The sequence below is a fragment of the Dendrobates tinctorius genome, unplaced genomic scaffold (genome assembly GCF_039654945.1).
Source record: "Dendrobates tinctorius isolate UK_male_01 unplaced genomic scaffold, ASM3965494v1 ptg000094l, whole genome shotgun sequence".
NCBI lineage: Eukaryota > Metazoa > Chordata > Amphibia > Anura > Dendrobatidae > Dendrobates > Dendrobates tinctorius.
The window spans coordinates 18,734,454-18,754,146 of NW_027361762.1; the positions used below are offsets into that span (position 1 = coordinate 18,734,454).

The 19,693-nt window shown below is 42.2% G+C and overlaps 1 protein-coding gene across 2 annotated transcripts in view; it reads right to left on the reverse strand.

The window, feature by feature from the left end:
- Positions 1-19,693, reverse strand: part of CEBPG (CCAAT enhancer binding protein gamma) — an 80,787-nt gene that overhangs the window by 24,768 nt on the left and 36,326 nt on the right. The window contains exon 2 of one of the 2 annotated variants that reach the window (XR_012234329.1): positions 4,857-5,461. The exons of the other annotated variant lie outside the window; for it this stretch is intronic. The gene's annotated coding sequence lies outside the window, so the exon portion shown is untranslated. Of the gene's footprint in view, positions 1-4,856; positions 5,462-19,693 lie in introns of those variants that run through there. 2 annotated transcript variants of the gene reach the window in all.

Below are 19,693 nucleotides of genomic sequence, written 5' to 3' on the forward strand. Positions count from 1 at the left end.
CAAGCCCCAAGAGAGCACACTCTGCCCTCAGTGCCCCCAGGAGACCATGGAGGATGAGGCCCACTTCCTGCTGAGGTGCCTGAAATACTCTGCAGTGAGGGACACTCACTTTAAGGGACTTTCTGATCTCCTCCCAGACTTCACCTCCATGGAAGAGGAAGACAAACTGCCGATAATACTGGAGGAAAAGGAAAGTGCAGCGACCATAGCAGCATAATAAGTCAGTGCCTGCCAGACTAAAAGGAGACTGATATGTCATGGACCTCTAAACCCCACCGTAGACATGTTCCTATCCCCCGACTAAAGAGCCTGGTATGTCATGGACTCCTACCCCCCACCCTGAACATGCCTTTATCTTCTAACAGGAACCTGATATATCCTGGACCTCTATATGCCTCCCTACGCCACCCCCCCTATTTTTACCATTTGCTTTGGCAATGCTAACATGTACTTAGTCCTGCCAAGATTACTATGCCTTTAACCAATTCTGGAATGCCCATATGATTATGTCATGTGTTTGTAAGCTTCTTGTTTTTTGGCAACATCTAAGTTAGAGACACACCTGTGGATGTATTTTAATGCATGCCTGAAACACACTATTTCTTTGTGTAGCATCATGGGAAAGTCTCAAGAAATCAGCCAAAATATCAGGAGAATTTTGGTCTTGCACAAATCTGGCTCATCCTTGGGTAGAATTTCAAGATACCAGAAGGTGCCTCGTTCATCTGTACAAACAATTAAACGCAAGTATAAACAAGATGGGAAAGTCCAGCCATCATACTACTCAGGAAGGAGACTAGTTCTGTGTCCCAGAGATGAACGTGCCTTGGTCTGACATGTTCATATCAACCCAAAGACAAAAGCCCTTGTGAAGATGATAGCAGAAGCTGGTAAGATTGTGTCAATATCCACAGTGAAAAAGAGTACTGTTTGATCATGAGCTGAAAGGCTACTCTGCCAGGAAGAAGCAATTACTCCAAAAGAAACATAAAAAAGCCAGATTAATGTTTGCAAATGCACTCAGGAACACAGACCTTATTTTTTGAGACATGTCCTGTGGTCTGATTAAATGAAAATTGAACTTTTTGGGCATAATGATCATCGCTATGTTTGAAAGAAAAAGGGAGAAACTTGGAAGCCTAAGCACGGGGGTGGAAGCATCATGTTGTGGTATTGTTTTGCTGCAGGAGGGACTGGTGCACATCACAAAATATATGGCATCTTGAGAAAAGAAGATTATGTGGCAATACTAAAGCAACATCTCAAGACATCAGCTAGGAAGTTTAAGCTTGGACGGAAATGTGTCTTCCAAATGGACAATGATCTGAAGCATACTGCCAAAATGGTAAAAAAGTGGCTTAAGGATAACATAGTCAATGTTTTGTAGTGGCCAGCACAAAGCCTTGATATCAGTCCTAATGAAAATCTATGGGCAAAGCTGAAAAGGCAAGGGTGAGCAAGGTGACCTACAAACCTGGATCAGTTGCACTAGTTTTGTCAGGAGGAATGGGCCCAAATTTCGACCAACTATTGTGAGAAGCTTGTGTAAGAATATCCCAAACGATTGACCCAAGTCGTTCAATTTAAGGGCAATGATACAAAATACTAATGAAATGTATGTAAAATTTTGAGTAATAAAAATGTCTTAAACATTCTCTCTCTCTCTCATTATTCTGGCATTTGTCAAATAATAATAATGGTTATCCTAATTGACTTAAAACAGGAAAGGTTTATTCTGATTTCATGTCAGATATTAAGAAAAACATGCATATGCGTCTTTTTATATATAGTGTATGTAAACTTTTGGTTTCAACTGTAGTTTAGATTATGGCACTGAATAGGGATTTAGAATTAAGTTTATTTTGAGTTTGGACCACTCTTACCACCTTGGGATTTTCAGCTTTTGCACCCCTTCTCCACACAACTTTTTTATTTTTCCGTCAATATGGCCTTGTGAGGGCTTCTTTTTTGTGGGACGAGTTGTACTTTAGAAAAGCTTCATTGATTTTACCACATAGTGTACTGAAAAACGGAAAAAAAAATCCAAGAGCGGTAAAATTGCTAAAAAGCGACAATTGCTCTTTTTTTTACCATGTTCACTATATGCTAAAACTGACCTGCCATTATGAGTTCACAGACACCAAACATGTATATGTTTTTTATTGTAGTGAAAATAAAATCTAAATTTATTTAAAAAAAAAAAAAAGACCCATGGCATCTCCTTTTTTAGTGATCTAGGGCTGACATTTTTATTGATAATATTTTAGGGCCGATACAATGTTTTGATTGCCTGGTATTGCATTTTATTGCACGGTTGCGGCAACAACAAACAAAAACGGAATTCTGGCGTTTTGATTTTTTTCCGTTACGCTGTTCACCGATCAGATTAGTTCTGTTTATATTTTGATAAATCGGGAGTTTCTGAACACGGTGATACCAAATGTGTACTTGATTTTTTTATTGTTTTACTTTGAATGGGGCAAAAAGGGGGTGATTTGAACTTTTATATTTTTTTAAATATTTAATTTTTTTTATGTACTTCAATAGTCTCCATAGGAGACTCGAAACTGCGAACTTCTGATCGCTTGTCCAACACATGTATAGCAGAAATTCTCATCCCCTATGAATGCCGGACACTGGACGGCACTCATGGCATCGCGGCATTGATAACAACAGGGTTCTCCTGCAGACCCCGGGTTGTTATGCCAACCCATCGGCAACATGTGACAGGCGCCGATGGCCGGAGCTAGTAATGCGCTTCTGATGTGGGCATGTTAAATGCCACTATCACATACTGACAGCAGCATTTAACATGTTAATAGCCGCAGGTGGATCGCCATTCCACCACGACTGTTGGCTGATTTGATCAGCTGTCATGTGCCTGAAAAGTTGCGGGATCAGCGCCAGAGCGGGCATCAAAGTGGGGGAGGTGGCCTATAATGTACCTATACATCATAGGTACGTTTCGGAATTCTTCAGGAAGAAGGAATCCGAGAATTCCGAAACGCGTAGGAAATCAAGTTTCTTTTGGCCCGCACAGCGCTCCGTAGCCCTCCAGTGCCTGTCACGTGATCTATCACGTGTCTGTGACGTCACGCAAGGTCCTGCAGCGTCTTTGGACCCTGCAGGCCTGCCGTCCAATGCGGCGTCTGTATCCAACACAGACGGCCGCTGCATATCTCCAGCTGCACGCTAGTCACCGTCCGAGACAGCGTCATATATGGAGATTCCACTTCTATTCATCTGGGACATCAGCTATTGACAGACTGACTTTCTCTAATGGGAAGGACCTTTCATCTACCTCGTTCCTAAGGAACCTTTTCCGGGACTACTTCTTTTTATGCCAATCGAGCACTATTTAAGGTAATTTACCTCTCATTTTACTCAGCATTGTATTTGTTGGCTCCATTAGAGTTATTTACTGAACCTGGGTACATCATTTTAGCGCAAGTTATATATATCATTTTATTTGTATTTCTTTTTTGGACGAGTTGAGTGGTCTTTGTCCTTTTACTTGCAGCTTTGTACCATTAAGGTTCGGGCGCAGCGCCGTTGGCTTTGTATGGTCTTTTTAAGTTTTCTGGTATTGTCTGTAGAGTTGGCAGTATTAGTATTGTTGATATTTTCAGTACTGTCGACATCAGTAGAGTCAGTATTATTGTTGTAGTTGGTATTGTCATTATTGTTGGTAAATTTGGTAGTGTCAGGATTGATGGTGTTGTCAGTACTGTTAGCTTAGTGTTGCATTTATTTTCCCTCTCTTAATCGTGGCAAAAAGATGTTGAGCTATCATGGCACAAAAAAATTGTAAAATGGCTGTCATATGTTAAGGCAGCCAACCACCAATTAAAAAATGTTGTAGCTGTACCAGGACTGTGACATGACCGCTCTTCCTGTCCATACCATTAAGGGGAACCTGTCAGCAGTTTTGGCCGACATAAGATACAGCCACTGCCTTTCAGGGCTTATATACAGCATTCTATAATGCTGTAGATAAGCCCCCAGTCAGACCTGATAGATAAAAGTTTTATTATACTCACCCGGGGGGAGGTCCAGTCCAATGGGTGTCGCAGGTCCGGGGCCTTCCATCTCCTTGCTTCATGGCTCCCCGGCATCGCACTCCTGCGCAGGCGTACTTATCTGCCATGTTGAAGGCAGAGTAAAGTATTGCAGTGCGCAGGCACTAGACCTCTCTGACTTTTCCCAGTGCCTGCTCACTGCAGTACTTTGGTCTGCCCTCAAGAGGGTAGATAAGTACGCTTGCGTAGGAGCGTGATGATTGGGAGCGATGAAACAACAGGAGGGCGGCATTGCAAGAAGATGGGAGGCGCCGGACGAAGATCTACGACACACATCGGACTGGACCGACCCCCGGGTGAGTATAATAAAACTTACTTTTTCTTATCTTTTAGGTCGGACCGCGGGCTTATTTACAGCATTATAGAATGCTGTATATAAGCCCTGAAAGGCAGTGGCCGCATCTTATATCGGCCAAAACCGCTGACAGGTTCGCTTTAAACTACATACAGGAGAGGGCACCAAATTGGTCATTTTCCCCAGTTGCAGGGAGATCTAGTTTTGTTTCCGAGTAGTTGAATTATGGAGTGGTGGTGGGTAGTGAAGCACTCCAACAGGGAGCAGAAGAAAGATTTTCCTCTTGTGGATGGGTTTTTACTGCACATCAGTCGCTTGATTTAAAGAGGACCAATCACCTTTACACATATTAGCATACAGTGACTAGCAAAAGTATTCGCCCTCCCTTGGCTTTTTCTGTGTTTTGCTTCTCAGCCTGGAATTTCACTAGCTTTTCTTGAGGGTTTGCACTGATTCATGAAAATAACATGCCTACAACTGTGAACATTTGTTTTGTTTTTAATGTGAAGCAAACAAATTGGACAAAATAACTGAAAGTTTCAATTTGCACAACTATTCATCCGTCTACAGTCAGTACTTTGTAGAGCCTCCTTTTGCAGCAATTACAGCTGCAAGTCTCTTTGGACAAGTCTCTGAGCTTTACACATCTTGCCACTGGGATTTTTACCCATTCATCATGGCAATGCTCCAGCTGCTTCAAATTACATGGTTGCCACTTGTGAACAGCAATCTTCAAGTCTGACCACAGATTCTAAATTGGATTAAGGTTCGGGCTTTGTCTAGGCCATTCCAAAACGTTTACAAGTTTACCCTAAAACCACTCGAGTGTTGCTTTAGCAGTATGCTTTGGGTAATTGTCTTGTTGGAAGGTGAATCTCCATCTCAGTCTCAAATCACTGACAGACTGAAACAGGTTTTGCTTATGAATATCTCTGTATTTCGCACCATCCATCTTCCCCTTGACCCATATCATTTTTCCTGTCCCTGCTGCCGATAAACATCTCCACAGCATGATGTTGCCACGTTTCACTGTGGGGATGATGTTCTTGGGGTGATGAGCTGTGTTGGTTTGGCGCCAGACGTTCACCTTGGTGGACAAAAAGTTACATTTTTTTGTTAAAGTAATTTTGTTTATTAAGGGAATTTAACATAAAGGGAAGGGGTAAATTTGAGTACAGCATAACAATTAAAAATTTTATATTAAAATATTAATATAACATGTCTAGCCAACTATGTAAAGTAAGGAAAGGCATAAGGAAATTAAGAACTAGAATTAGGAGGAGGGGAAGAAAAGGGAAGAGAAAGAAGGAGGAAAAAGGAATTGGAAGAAAGGGAAAGAAGGGAAGAAAGGGAAGGAATGAACGAAAAAGGTAAAATAATGGAAAAAGCTAGGAGAGGAAAGAAACACTGGATCTTAGGGAAAAAAGAAAGAAACGGCAAGAAGGGAAAAGAAAATGATCATCTGAAAACTATTTAAAACGGAAAACATGGTAAAACTTTAAAATATGTATAGATCAAGTAATATGTTTAAAATGGCTAACAATCAAAATTTGTCATATACAAAGTAATCCACATTCGGAGGAAAAGATAAGTTCCATGAAGACCATCTGACCTTGTATTTGAAAAGATAATTAATTTTTAAAGGAAAGGTATTTCAAAAGAGTTATGAACTGAGATTTTTTCAATGTTATCATTTATGGTAGGGACAGCAGGTGATTTTCATTTGGTTCAAATGATCACTTTTATTACTGCAAAAATATGCAAAAGATGTATCTAATTTCCTAATGAAATAAATCAGTCTAAAGAGAAAGAAGGAGTTGAGGGGAAATGGATATCTTATCTTTCCCTATCTTGTTCAATAAAACATTTCTCTCCCTATGAAGACTTTTTTCAGGCAAGACCAGAAAATATCGATAATACTACCTCTCTGCCACAACCTCTTCAATATAACTCAGAATAATCTGGAAAGGCTTCTTTAAGCCTAACAGGTGTTAAGTACCAAACATGAAAAAATTTTGAAGTAGTTATCGTGAATATTAGCACTTATTTTAGATTTACACACATTTCTAAATGTTTGTTGCCAATTTTGGGAGGACTTTTTTATTTAAATCAATTTCCCATTTTAAGATGGGTGTAGATTTTTTTTTTTTAATCTAGATCTGAAGTGAAAAGCATATGAATATTTTTCATATTCCAGATTAAATCTGATGAAGGATTGTTCAGTAATGCTGAAATTGCTCCTGAAAGGGCTATAGGTAATGTGAATTTATTTTATTTATATATTTCCTGAGATACAATAACTTGTGTAATTCTTCATCAGGAAGATTGTGTAAATTTTAAAATCTTGAAAATTTAGAATAGAATCCTTGATAATTAAATAGAATAAACAGGAGAAATTTTTAATCTCTAGTTTTATCCATATCCATTCCTTCATACAAGAGGAAATTTGGGAAAGATTGTTTGAAAGATGGTAATAGGAACTTTCTCCAGTCGGTATACTGACATTGTCTAATGACAGTTTAAATTATTTTTTCCAATGAGTAATTGTCAATTTTAAAGTTAGTTGTTCAGGTAATGGAAGAGAAGGGTCTATTAGATATTTCAAGATAAGAGAAATCAAGGTGCTCTGTTTGCCGTTACTTCTGACATTTTATTACGGTATATAAACAGTAATACTTCATTCTAGTAGTTTGATCATTTTGTCACATTCACTGATTAAAACAGATTTGAGTTCTGTTCTTAAATTCAGCAGGGTGGTATGTGTACAAGGAGAATGGTTATTTTGTTTTATTACCTGATCATTAATTTTCCTGGAGATGTAATGATTCTTTTCTTTAGTCTTCCTCTGATGTATAGCATTTATTTGCATAAGCACTCCTCTGAGCTTTATGGATGTTCCACAAATGAAAAGGGGAAATATCAGGAGAAGATATCTTTGAAGTAGAAACCTATGGCTTCATCAATTTCCTTTTCATAAGGCAAACGATTTAAAACAAAAAAATGAATTGCCTTTCCATTCTTTATAATTATATTTTTGGAATCCCGTTTTAATTGTAAAGGATTCTGGGGCATGATCTGACCAAGTTATATTTCCAGTCTGAACATCTAAGAATTTTTGAATAATGGGAATATTGGTCAGAACTAATTCTATATTTGAGTATGATTTATGGTTATTAGAATAAACGGTGAATTCCGTTGACGTGCATTCAGACACCTCAAGATATCATTATTCAACAAATTATTAAACAGCATGTATTTGTATAAAAATACAGTAATTAACCACAGCCAGCATGGGTTTGTAGCAAATAAGTCATGCCACACTAATCTAATTTCCTAGCAACAAAAAGGCAAACAGCTCTAGGATGTATTAAGAGAAGCATAGAGTCTAGATCACATGAAGTAATTATCCCTCTCTACTCCTCCTTGGTCAGGCCTCATTTGGAATACTGTGTCCAGTTCTGGGTACCAAATAAAAAAAAAGACATTGAAAAACTCTAGCAAGTTCAGAAAAGAGCCACCAGGATGGTAAGCGGACTGCAAAGTATGTCCTACGAGGAATAGTTAAAGGATATGTGACTGTTTAGCTTGCAAAAAACAAGACAAATAAGCGACTTAATAGCTCTCAACAAATATCTGAAGCGATGTCACAGTGTGGAGGGATCATCATTATTCTCATTTGCACATGGAAACACGAGAAACAATGGAATGTAACTGAAAAGGAGAAGATACAGATTGACAGTGATCAATGAGTGGAACAAGCACCCACAAAAGGTGGCGAGTTCTTCTTCAATGGAAGTCTTCAAACAGAGGCTGGACAGACATCTCTCTGTGATGGTTTAGGCTAGTTTCACACTAGCGTTCAGGAGGGCTGCAGATGGCAGCCTATTTCCTCCTTTCTTCCTCCGTGAATCTCTTCCCACGATCCGCCTACTGCCGCATGCGTCCAGCATTTCCCTGCATACCTATCTTTAACATTGTGTACGCAGGGACATGCGTTGTATGAGGATGTGTCAGCATCCGCATGCAACGCATGTCCCTGCGTACACAATGTTAAAGATAGGTAAACAGGGAAATGCTGGACGCATGCGGCAGTAGGCGGAGCAAGGGTGGAGCGTCACAGGGGAAGAAAGCAGGAAGTAGGCTGCCATCCGCAGCCCTCCTCAGCGCAAGTCTGAAACCAGCCTTAGTTAATCCTGCACTGCACTGAGCAAGGGTTTGGACACGACCCTTGCGGTCCCTTCCAACTCTAACATTTTATGATTCTATACCTGTTCCCTATATAACCAATTCTTCAATGTGATCATAGAGCCTCTGGAAATAGCCGAAGCATCAATACATCTATCAGGGATAACATTAAAGTCCCCCATCATTATCAATATTCTTTTAGGAATTTATACACTTTTTTCATTAAATCTGTTAAGAAATGTATTTTGCCTCTTATTGGGAGCATAAATATTACCAAGGTATAAATTAATGTCTGAAATTTATTTTATTAGTTGGAAGGAGACAGCCTCTAATCGCTGTAAATACTCCAGCCTTTTTAACAGATGAGGAAGAGCTAAAGGAGTGTGGAGAACACCTAAGGATGAAGTTTGGTGGATTAATATGTGCAAATTTCTTTTCCTGAAATGCTGTGACAAAAGCATTGGACATTTTAGCTTCCTTCCCTGAAGAACAGGGATTTTTGTGTGCTCACCGTAAAGTCCTTTTCTCCGAGCCAATCATTGGGGGAAACAGGACCATGGGTCTTATGCTGCTGCCACTAGGAGGCTGACACGAAGTAAACACAATACGATTAGCTCCTCCTCTGCAGTATACACCGCACACACTGGCTCCAGGTGAACCAGTTCCATGCCAAAAGCAGTAGGATACCAAGTAATATTATATGAGAGTATACAAATGTCAAACCAAAGAACATACTCAAGCCTTCAGGCAAACAAGGTGGGCACTGTGCCCCCCAATGAGTGGCTTGGAGAAAAGGATTTTATGGTGAGTACACAAAAATTCCTGTTTCTCCTTTGCCTCATTGGGGGACACAGGACCATAGAACCATGGGACGCCCTAAAGCAGTCCCTTGGTGGGAAACAGACATAACAGATCACATCTCACGTACCAACTGTCTAGAGATGTGCTACCACCGCCTGCAAGATCTGTCTGCCCAGGCCCACATCCGCGGAAGCCTGAGTGTGAATGTTGTAGTGCTTCGAGAACGTGTGCCGACTGGACCAAGTCGCAGCTTTGCAAACCTGTTCCGCCGATGCCTCGTGCTGAATGATCCAAGAAGCACCCACCGACTGAGTGGAGTGTGCCTTAATCCCCGCTGGGAGGAAAAGATATTGCGGTCTTAAGAATGCGCTGAGGAAAAATGGGACAAGGCAATTAAAAATTAAAAAAAAACACAGACCTTTATTAAAACACTTCACAACGCTTTTCAATAGCAGCACGCTATGTTCATCAGGTGGAACCACCAGACGAAGATAGCGTGCCGCTATTGAAATGTGTTGGAGTGTTTTAATAAAGGTCTGTGTTTTTTAATTTTTAAATTTAATTGCCTTGTCCCATTTTGCCTCAGCGCTTCTTAAGACCGCGATATCTTTTTCTCCCACTTCATATCCCTCTATTGAGGGCACGGGGAAAGAGCAGCTCCAGGTGAAAGTTTTTTCTTGTCATCTTAAGGACCTGTGGTCACGTGACTCTAGGGCATGCGGTCACGTGCTTCCAGCATAGATCCAGCAATGTCTGTCAGTGATCACGTGGTGTACCCCTGGGTCCGCAACAGGAACAGCTGCTGCACAAGGGGAATCATTTCTCTCACGTCTCTCTCTTCTTCGGGGTTATCAGGGGTGCATAACCCCAGAAGGTAAGTGACCCCTTAGCTGTTCTTTGCTTGCCTAATTCCTATTTATAACAGGTCCTTCTCATGTGTGCTTCTTGTTTCACTTTTTTGCATTAATCCCCACTAGGATAGACTTGCCCCTGAGACGGTTAGACTCTTAAATAGCCGAGCATATCCACCTGTCTATTCTGGACTTTGAAGCAGTGAGTCCCTTCCTGTGACCCTCGGGAAGAACGAATAAGGCTTCCATCTTAAGGAAGGATGCCATCCGTGAGATGTACCTTCTGAGAGCTCTCACCAGATCCAGAGTGTGGAGAGCATTCGTGACACGGTGTACTGGTGGAGGGCAAAACGATGGCAGGATAATGTCCTCGCTAAGGTGAAAGTAGGAAACCACCTTGAGCAAGAAGGATGTGGACGGCCTGAGAACCACCTTGTCCTAGTGGTAAATTAGGAGAGGAAGTCGACAAGACAGGGCAGCTAGCTCCGAAACCCACCAGATTGACGTCACTGCGACAAGAAAGGCAACTTTCCATGAAAGGTGGGTCAGAGAGACGTCCTGCAGCGACTCGAAGGGAGTCTCTTGTAGAACATCCAGGAATAAGTTAAGGTCTTAGGCATTTAACAGCATTCTATAAGGGGAACTACATTGAGACCCCCTGAATGAACATCCTCACCTGCAGTAGGAAGCGATCTTGCGCTGGAACAAAACAGATAAAGCGGAGATCTGGCCCCTGAGAGAGCTAAGCGCTATGCCCGATTCCAGTCCGGTCTGCAAGAACTCCAAGATGGTGGGAATGGAGAAGATGAGAGGAGGATCACCGCGGTCTCGGCACCATGCGAAGAAAGCTTTCCAGGTGCGGTGATATATGCGCACCAATACAGGTTTCCGAGCGTTAGTCATGGTGGAGACCACCTCTTGGGAGAAGCCAGATTGGGTTAGGACCCAGGATTCAATGGCCATACCGTTATACACAGGGCCCATGAGTTCTGGTGGCAAATCGGGCCCTGGGAGAGTAAATCTGGTTGATCCGGTAGTCACCAGGTAAAGTCGATGACGAGCTGCACCAGCTCCGCCTAACATGGCCATCGTGGCCAGTCCGGAGCGACTAGGATCACTGGAACTCCTTCCATCTTGATCTTCCTGAAGAACCTCGGAAGTAACAGAAGTGGGAGAAACACATTCTGAAGCTGAAACTGACGCCACGGAAGGACCACTGCATCCGCCCCAATGGCCTCTGGATCCTGGGACCGAGCTATGAACTCGGGCACCTTGGCGTTTAGTCTTGATGCCATCAGATCCACATCCCGAGTCCCCCAGCGGTAACAGATCTGTTGGAAGATGTCCAGATGGAGTGACCACTCTTCCGAGGCGAGACCCTAACGGCTGAGGAAGTCTGCAGCCCGGCTTTCCACGCCCGGAATGTGCACTGCTGAGATGACTGAGTAGTTCCTGTTATGATGAGTCACCGAAGGAGGAAAAAACTAAATACTAGCTAAGTCCAGAAAAAACAGAGAGGTTGGCAGCTATCGGATTGCAGACCCCTGAACCTATCCACAACAACTAGCAGTAGCCGTGGGGGGTTCCTACGGTGCCCTAGACCCCTCGATCACAGCCGGAGAACTACATAGCCTAAAGACAGAAAGGGGAAAAACTAAACTGCCTCAGAGCAGACCCCAAAGCAATATGCTGCCCCCAACATATAATGATGGTGAAGCAAGATGAAAACACTAACACAGATAGAAAGATAGGTTGAGCAAATGATGGGGCCCAAGCTAACTACATAGGACAGGATAGAAAAGCTGCTGTCTGCCATCCGCAAAAACCCTATCCAAAAAGAGCCAACCGACTGATAGGAAAAACAGGCCCTGAAGTCGCTAGGCTTCAAAAGACTATATCAGCACTCAGGTATATTCTGAAGACAGAGCAAAAGATCAACAGATCAGAGACAAAAATGGAATTCAGCTCACCCCCGGCCGGGGATGGCAGAACTCCCATAAAACAAGGCAAAACAAAAACAAAACTGAAGAGTACAAAGCAGAGCAGAAAAACTTATCTTTGAGATGCAGGAATCAGACTGGTCTCCAAGAATCCAGCAGGAAAATCACCAGCCAGAAAGAAGGGCATCAGCAGCCTTATATCCAGGGCTGTGGAGTTGGTAAGCCACAGTTGCGACTCCGACTCCTGGATTTTATCAGGCTCCTACTCCGGCTCCGACTCCTTCATAAATGGCCAATTCATAACAACAAATTTACTGTTGTAAAATATTAAACATCGTGCTTATTCAGTTTCTCACCATCATATAAGTAACCAGACCACTTAGAGCAAAAACTACATTTATTAGAATACAATTAGAATATAGCAAATAACTTTTATAAACTTTTATAAACTGTAAGTAAATATGCAATAAACACTTTTATGCAGTTAATAAGAAGAAATCTATAAATTTGTCCTCAGAAAAAGTATTGCCTCTGTCAGATCCTCCTTCATGGATGCCCTCAAATCTGATCTAATTATTTTGAGAGCAGAGAACAACCTCTCTACACTAACTTGTGTTGGTGGCAAAGCAGTAACCACTCGGGCAACATCTCTGACAATGTCAGGATACAGAGGAATCGCTTGTTGCACTGTTATTTTTGATGAACGGTCAAATTTCTCAATTTCTTTTAGTGCACATGAAAAATTCTGCTGAAATGTACTGGCTGTGTTCCTTGATGGGGATGACTCTTCTATGCGGGAACGCTTTGCACGGTCCTTGTGATCCAAATATTTTTTTAAATTAAATTCTTCATCAGTTGATGATGAGGGTGAAGATGTGGCAGGACGACCAAATTCTTCTTGTTGCTCCTGACTGTTCTGCAACCCTTTCATCCTTACTGCTATTTCAAACAGAGCTTCTTTTCCTTTACTTAGCTGTTGATCATCTAGAAGAATCCAATGCATTGGGTCTACATAAACAGCTGCCAAAAGAATGTTATTTTGTAATAGTAGCTCCTCTCTCCGTTTCATTGATGTAGCAATGCCACTTGCAATTAACCCTCCTCTTTGGGACAGGCGAAACATCAGGTTCTTCCACTCCTTTAAGAAAATACCTGAAGTCCTCTGCTTGTAATTTTTTAGTCACTGTAAATGGGTGCTCTAGCAATTTTTCCAGCTCAGTCACCTGATTCCACTGACTTTCATTTAGCGTCAGTTGAGAGTTAGCCATGTCTACAAGAAAGGTTTTCAGTTCAACCAAGCGCTGAATCATTAAGTAAGTACTGCTCCATCGTGTGGCTTGATCAATAATTGCCCCTTTTCCAGCACGTCTCTTCAAAATTGAGTCAACTTTAGGGGTTCTGGCAACAGTAGCCAATTTTCTCACCTTGCCAATCAGTGCAGCAGCATGTCCTTCTTGCAGACTGTCTCTTATAGCCAGCTGTAGCGTATGCACAACACAGCACATGTGATGAATGAAAGAACATATTGACACAGTTTCAACAAGATCATCTAAACTATCATGTTGCTGTTCATCTGAAGCAACTTCAGTTTGCTCCTCAGTTACAATACTGTGTTCCTCTATTTCAAACATTTCTGTGTCTGTGGACCCAGAATGTTCTTCTAGCTGCTGGTCACCATCATTACTCTCATTCATTAGCTTAATAGTACTTATCATATTTGAAGCATTGTCAGTTACGACAGAAAGAACTTGCTCTTTTTAAAGTTCATAGTCTTGCAGAACCTTTTCCACCAAGACCTGGAGAAACTCACTGGTGTGATGAGCTTTGGTGTCTTTTACTGCCAATGTCTTGGTAACTATTTCATTTTTGTCACAAACAAATCGGACATTGATGGCAAAATAGTTCACTCTGTGAAGTGTGCAGGCATCCATTTTAAGAAACAGAAAGCGTCCCTTGAGAGTTTTTTTAAGTTCTTCCTTTTGTTTAAAAGCTTCTTCGATTACTAATTTTCTAATACTCTCTCTCTCTCCAGAGAAACACCAAGCTTGCGGGCCATTTCCCCATTCAGACACATAAAAGCTGGTCGTGAAAATAATGAAATAGGCACACTATCCTTTACAACAAGCTCTATGATCTGTTTTTTAAATGTATCTACTGTCATTGTCACAGTAACTTTGTCACTGACAAAATATCTTGCAACTGATGGCTGCAAAGTTCTCTGCTCCTTTGTTTGGCTGGAAGAGCTGGGCACTGGTTCATTGGTTTGGATGCAGTCTTTCTCATCCACTGCTTTCAGTACTTCTGGATGAAAGCGCTGTAAATGTCTCTTTAGATTAGAAGCTCTGGTAGGAGCATTTTTATCTTTGCCTGAATATGCACTCATCTTGGCTTCACAGCATTTGTTTTCGTCTGGATCATTTGACATACACGGATAAACATAATGTTTTCTATCTTGAGTGATGGTGAAATGTTCAAATACAGGTGATTTAATGTGATGCTTCTTTGACATTCTCAGGTTTTTAATTCTGCATTCACAATCCAAATGACAATTGTTTTTCCTAAAAACAATTGTACAAAATTATTGCCAGGTTGTACAACTGATATAGTGGTCAGTAATACTGTTATTATTCCTCATGTACTCACAGTTAACTGATGCAAAGTTTGTTGAAAGGATAATACTTCTTACAGTCTTCCTCTTCTGAGTAGCAGGCAGCTGTGAGATGCTTGGAAGACGCACACCTAGTATGATCTAGTCTAGAGGAGGAGCTTTACTACTAAGAATTTGCAACACATTTTCACTTTCAGTTTCATACATTGTAAGTAGGGGGGTTGGAGCAGCATGAGGTTAACCAACTATAAATTTAGATAAGGGCAGTGGAGAACAGTGACACACAAGAAGTAAGAAATGTCTCTATCTCCAGCAGAACTGCTTATCACTGTTGTTCATAGTTTGATAGAACATATATATTTGAGTAACATTTATAAAATTCATATAAAAGTTCAATTATGAAATATTAATACATTTTTTTTTAAAGCTGGAGTCGGAGTCGGTACATTTCTACCGACTCCGACCAAAACTAACTCCGACTCCGACTCCACAACCCTGCTTATATCCAGTCCTCAATTCCAGCCACCCAGTCATCATCTAGCTGCCCAGGTGTTTGGTAATCAGCCTCACTACCTTCCTTCACCAGAGGAGGGAGTTCATCAGACCTCAATGGTGAAGGGAAAAATGAACTCACAACAGTACCTCCCCCTTGAGGAGGGGTCACCGAACCCTCATCCATGCCACCAGGGCGATCCGGGTGAGCCCGATGAAAGGCACGCACCAATATTTCGGCATGAATATCAGAGGCAGAGACCCAGGAATTATCCTCCTGACCATAACCCTTCCACTTAACCAAATACTGGAGTCTCCGTCTAGCCAGACGGGAATCCAGTATCTTCTCTACCTCATATTCCATGTTACCTTCAACCAATATAGGGTCAGAAGGTGCCACCACAGGAACTACTGGCTCAACAAACCTCTTCAACAAGGACTTATGAAATACATTATGAATTTTAAATGTGACAGGAAGAGCCAACCGAAAAGAGACCGGATTAATAAGCTCCAAAATCTTGTAAGGTCCAATAAATCTAGGCTTAAACTTAGGAGAAGCCACCTTCATAGCGATATTTTTTGATGACAACCAAACCATATCACCCACCTTAAACTGGGGACCAACGGTCCTACGCCGGTTGGAAAACCGCTGGGCCTTTTCCTGGGAGAGAGACAACTTATCCACTACTTGGTCCCAGATCTGGTGCATTCTCTCCACCATAGTGTCAACACCTGGGCAGGCAGAAGGCTCCACCTGCCCTGAAGAAAATCGAGAGTGAAACCCAAAGTTACAAAAAAAAGGTGACAAAGTGGCAGAACTAGCTCTATTATTTAAAGCAAATTCGGCCAAGGGCAAAAATGAAACCCAATCATCCTGATCGGCAGAAATAAAACATCTCAAATACGACTCCAAAGTCTGGTTTGTTCTCTCCGTCTGCCCATTGGTCTGAGGGTGAAACGCAGAGGAGAAGGACAACTGAATTCCCAGCTTGGAACAGAAAGTCCTCCAAAATCTAGACACAAATTGAACTCCTCTGTCAGATACAATGTTCTCAGGAATCCCGTGCAAGCGAACCACCTGTTCCAAAAACAAGGGCACCAACTCAGAGGAAGATGGCAACTTAGGGAGTGGTACAAGATGGACCATCTTAGAGAATCTATCACAAATCACCCAAATAACAGTCATTCTCTGAGAGACAGGCATATTAGAGATAAAATCCATTGAAACATGGGTCCATGGCCTCCTGGGCACAAGCAAAGGCATCAACAAGCCACTAGAGCGAGAACAAGGTTTAGACCGGGAGCAAGTCGCACAGGACTGCACAAAATTCCTGACATCAAGAGACAAGGCGGGCCACCAAAAAGACCGACTCAACAAATCTCTAGTACCAAAAATACCTGGATGACCAGCCAATGCAGAGCAATGAACTTCAGACATCACTCTCTTCCTCCACTGGTCAGGAACATACAACTTTCCACTGGGGCAACGCTCAGGTTTGTCCTCCTGAAACTCTTCCAGAGCACGTCTCAAATCAGGCGAGATGGCAGAAAGAACTACCCCCTCACCTAAGATGGTAGCAGGCTTGGTCACAACAGGAGAATCAGCAAGGAAACTCCTAGAGAGGGCGTCTGCCTTGAAATTCTTAGTGCCCGGAAGAAAAGAGACCACAAAATCAAAACGTGTGAAAAACAAGGCCCACCTAGCCTGTCTAGGATTCAAGCGCTTGGCCGACTCCAGGTAAATCAAATTCTTGTGGTCAGTAAGGACCACGACTTGGTGTTTGGCTCCCTCCAACCAATGTCTCCACTCCTCAAATGCCCATTTCATGGCCAACAGTTCCCGATTCCCCACATCATAGTTACGTTCGGATGGGGAGAACTTTCGGGAAAAGAAAGCACAAGGATTCATTTTAGATGTCACAGGATCTTTTTGGGACAACACCGCTCCTGCACCAATCTCAGAAGCGTCCACCTCCACCTGAAACGGGAGTGAGACATCAGGTTGCCGCAAAACCGGAGCAGAAGTGAATCTTCGCTTCAGCTCCTGAAAGAAACAGCCTCCGGAGACCAATTCAGCACATCAGCACCCTTCCTAGTCAAATCCGTCAATGGCTTGGCAATACCAGAAAAATTTGCTATAAATTTCCGATAAAAATTAGCAAAACCCAAAAACGTCTGGAGGGCCTTCAAAGAAGTGGGCTGAACCCAATCATAAATGGCCTGTACCTTGGCCGGGTCCATTTCAATAGTTGACGGAGACAAAATAAATCCCAAAAATGAAATCCTCTGTACCCCAAAAAGGCATTTCGATCCCTTGACATACAGGGAATTCTCCCTCAAAATCCGGAACACAGTCCGAACATGTTCCACATGAGAGTCCCAATTCTTGGAGAAGATCAAAATATCATCCAGATAGATAATCAAAAATTTATACACAAAGTCTCGGAATATATCGTTCATGAAGCACTGGAAGACAGAAGGGGCATTAGTGAGCCCAAAAGGCATCACCAGGTACTCAAAATGTCCCTCCGGAGTATTAAACGCCGTCTTCCATTCATCCCCATGCTTAATGCGAATAAGATTATAAGCCCCCCTGAGGTCAAGCTTGGTAAACCAGCAAGCACCTTTAACTCTGGAGAATAGATCAGAAATCAGGGGTAACGGATACTGATATTTAACAGTAATTTTGTTGAGGGCACGATAGTCAATACAAGGCCTTAATGAACCATCCTTTTTAGCCACGAAAAAAAACCCAGCACCTAAGGGTGAAGAGGATGTTCTAATATGACCCTTCTCCAATGCCTCCTTAATATAGGATCGCATAGCCTCGTGCTCGGGTACAGATAAATTGAAAAGCCGACCCTTGCGGAATTTACACCCCGGGTTCAGCTCAATTGCACAGTCATAACTCCTATGAGGAGGCAAAGACGCAGACTCATTCTCACTAAATACATCATAAAAGTCAGCCAAATAGTCAGGAACATCATGCCTGGGGAGAGGTGGAGAAAACAGGAGCATCACTAAGGGCACACCGACAACCCCAACTCACCACAGACAAAGATTTCCAATCCAGAACTGTATTATGGATTTGCAACCAGGGAAACCCCAGAACAATGGTATCATGCAAATTATGCAACACCAAAAATCTGCAATTTTCTTGATGGTCTGGGGCGACCCGCATTACCACCTGGGTCAAAACTGAGGTTTATTCTTCGCCAAAGGAGTAGCGTCAATAGCCCTCAAAGGGATAGGCGTCCGCAGAGGTGTCATAGGAAATCCACAACGTTTAGCAAAATCCAGGTCCATCAGGTTCAGAGCTGCTCCTGAATCCACAAAAGCCTTGGCGGAAAATGTGGACAGGGAGCAGATCAGAGTAATTGCCAGAAGAAACTTAGGTTGAACACCACCCACAGAAAACGTGTGTGCACGTTTTTCTCGTTTAGGGCAGACAGAAATAATATGCGAGGCATCTCCACAAAAAAAAAACACAGCTTATTACGCCTTCTGAACTCCTGACGTTGCGCCCTAGACAAAACTCTATCACATTGCATAGGTTCAGACATTTGTTCAACAGGTGGCAACATCTCTCGTGTAGTTTTGCGTTCACGTAAACCATCTGAATGGCTAATGACATAGAATCGTCAAGACCAGAGGGAACAGGAAATCCCACCATAGTATCTTTTACAGTTTCTGACAAACCCTTCCGAAAGAGGGCTGCCAAGGCACCATCATTCCAGGTAGTAAGGACCGCCCACTTTCGGAATTTTTGACAGTACAACTCTGCCGAATCCCGACCCTGGCTTAATGCCAACAGGGTCTTTTCAGCCTGATCAATAGCATTAGGTTCATCATACAACAACCCCAAGGCTTGAAAAAATGCTTTCACATTATTCAGAATAGGATCATCAGGTTTCAAAGAAAACGCCCAATCCTGGGGATCGCCGCGCAGCAAAGAGATGACAATTTTAACCTGCTGCGCGGAGTTCCCCGACGAGTTAAGCTTCAAGGCAAAAAATAATTTACAATTATTCTTGAAATTCAAGAATTTAGACCAATCCCCAAAAAACACATCAGGAGTAGGAATCTTTGGTTCAGCAGCATGTGAATGAGCAAGATAGGCGGAAATTCCCCGCACTTCAGCAGCGAGCTGCTCCACACGATCAGACAATTGCTTCATCTCCATTGAGAGAAAAATTCCCCCTACGGCCTCAGAGATATTCAGGAAAAAATATGCACACAAAAAAAAAAAAAAATTCTGACACTTTTTTTTCTTTCTTTTTTTTTTTCTTACAATTCTCTCCTGCTATTGAGTATCCCAGGATCTGCGGTATGGATGGTGATTCTGTTATGATGAGTCACCGAAGGAGGAAAAAACAAAATACTAGCTAAGTCCAGAAAAATCAGAGAGGTTGACAGCTATCGGATTGCAGACCCCTGAACCT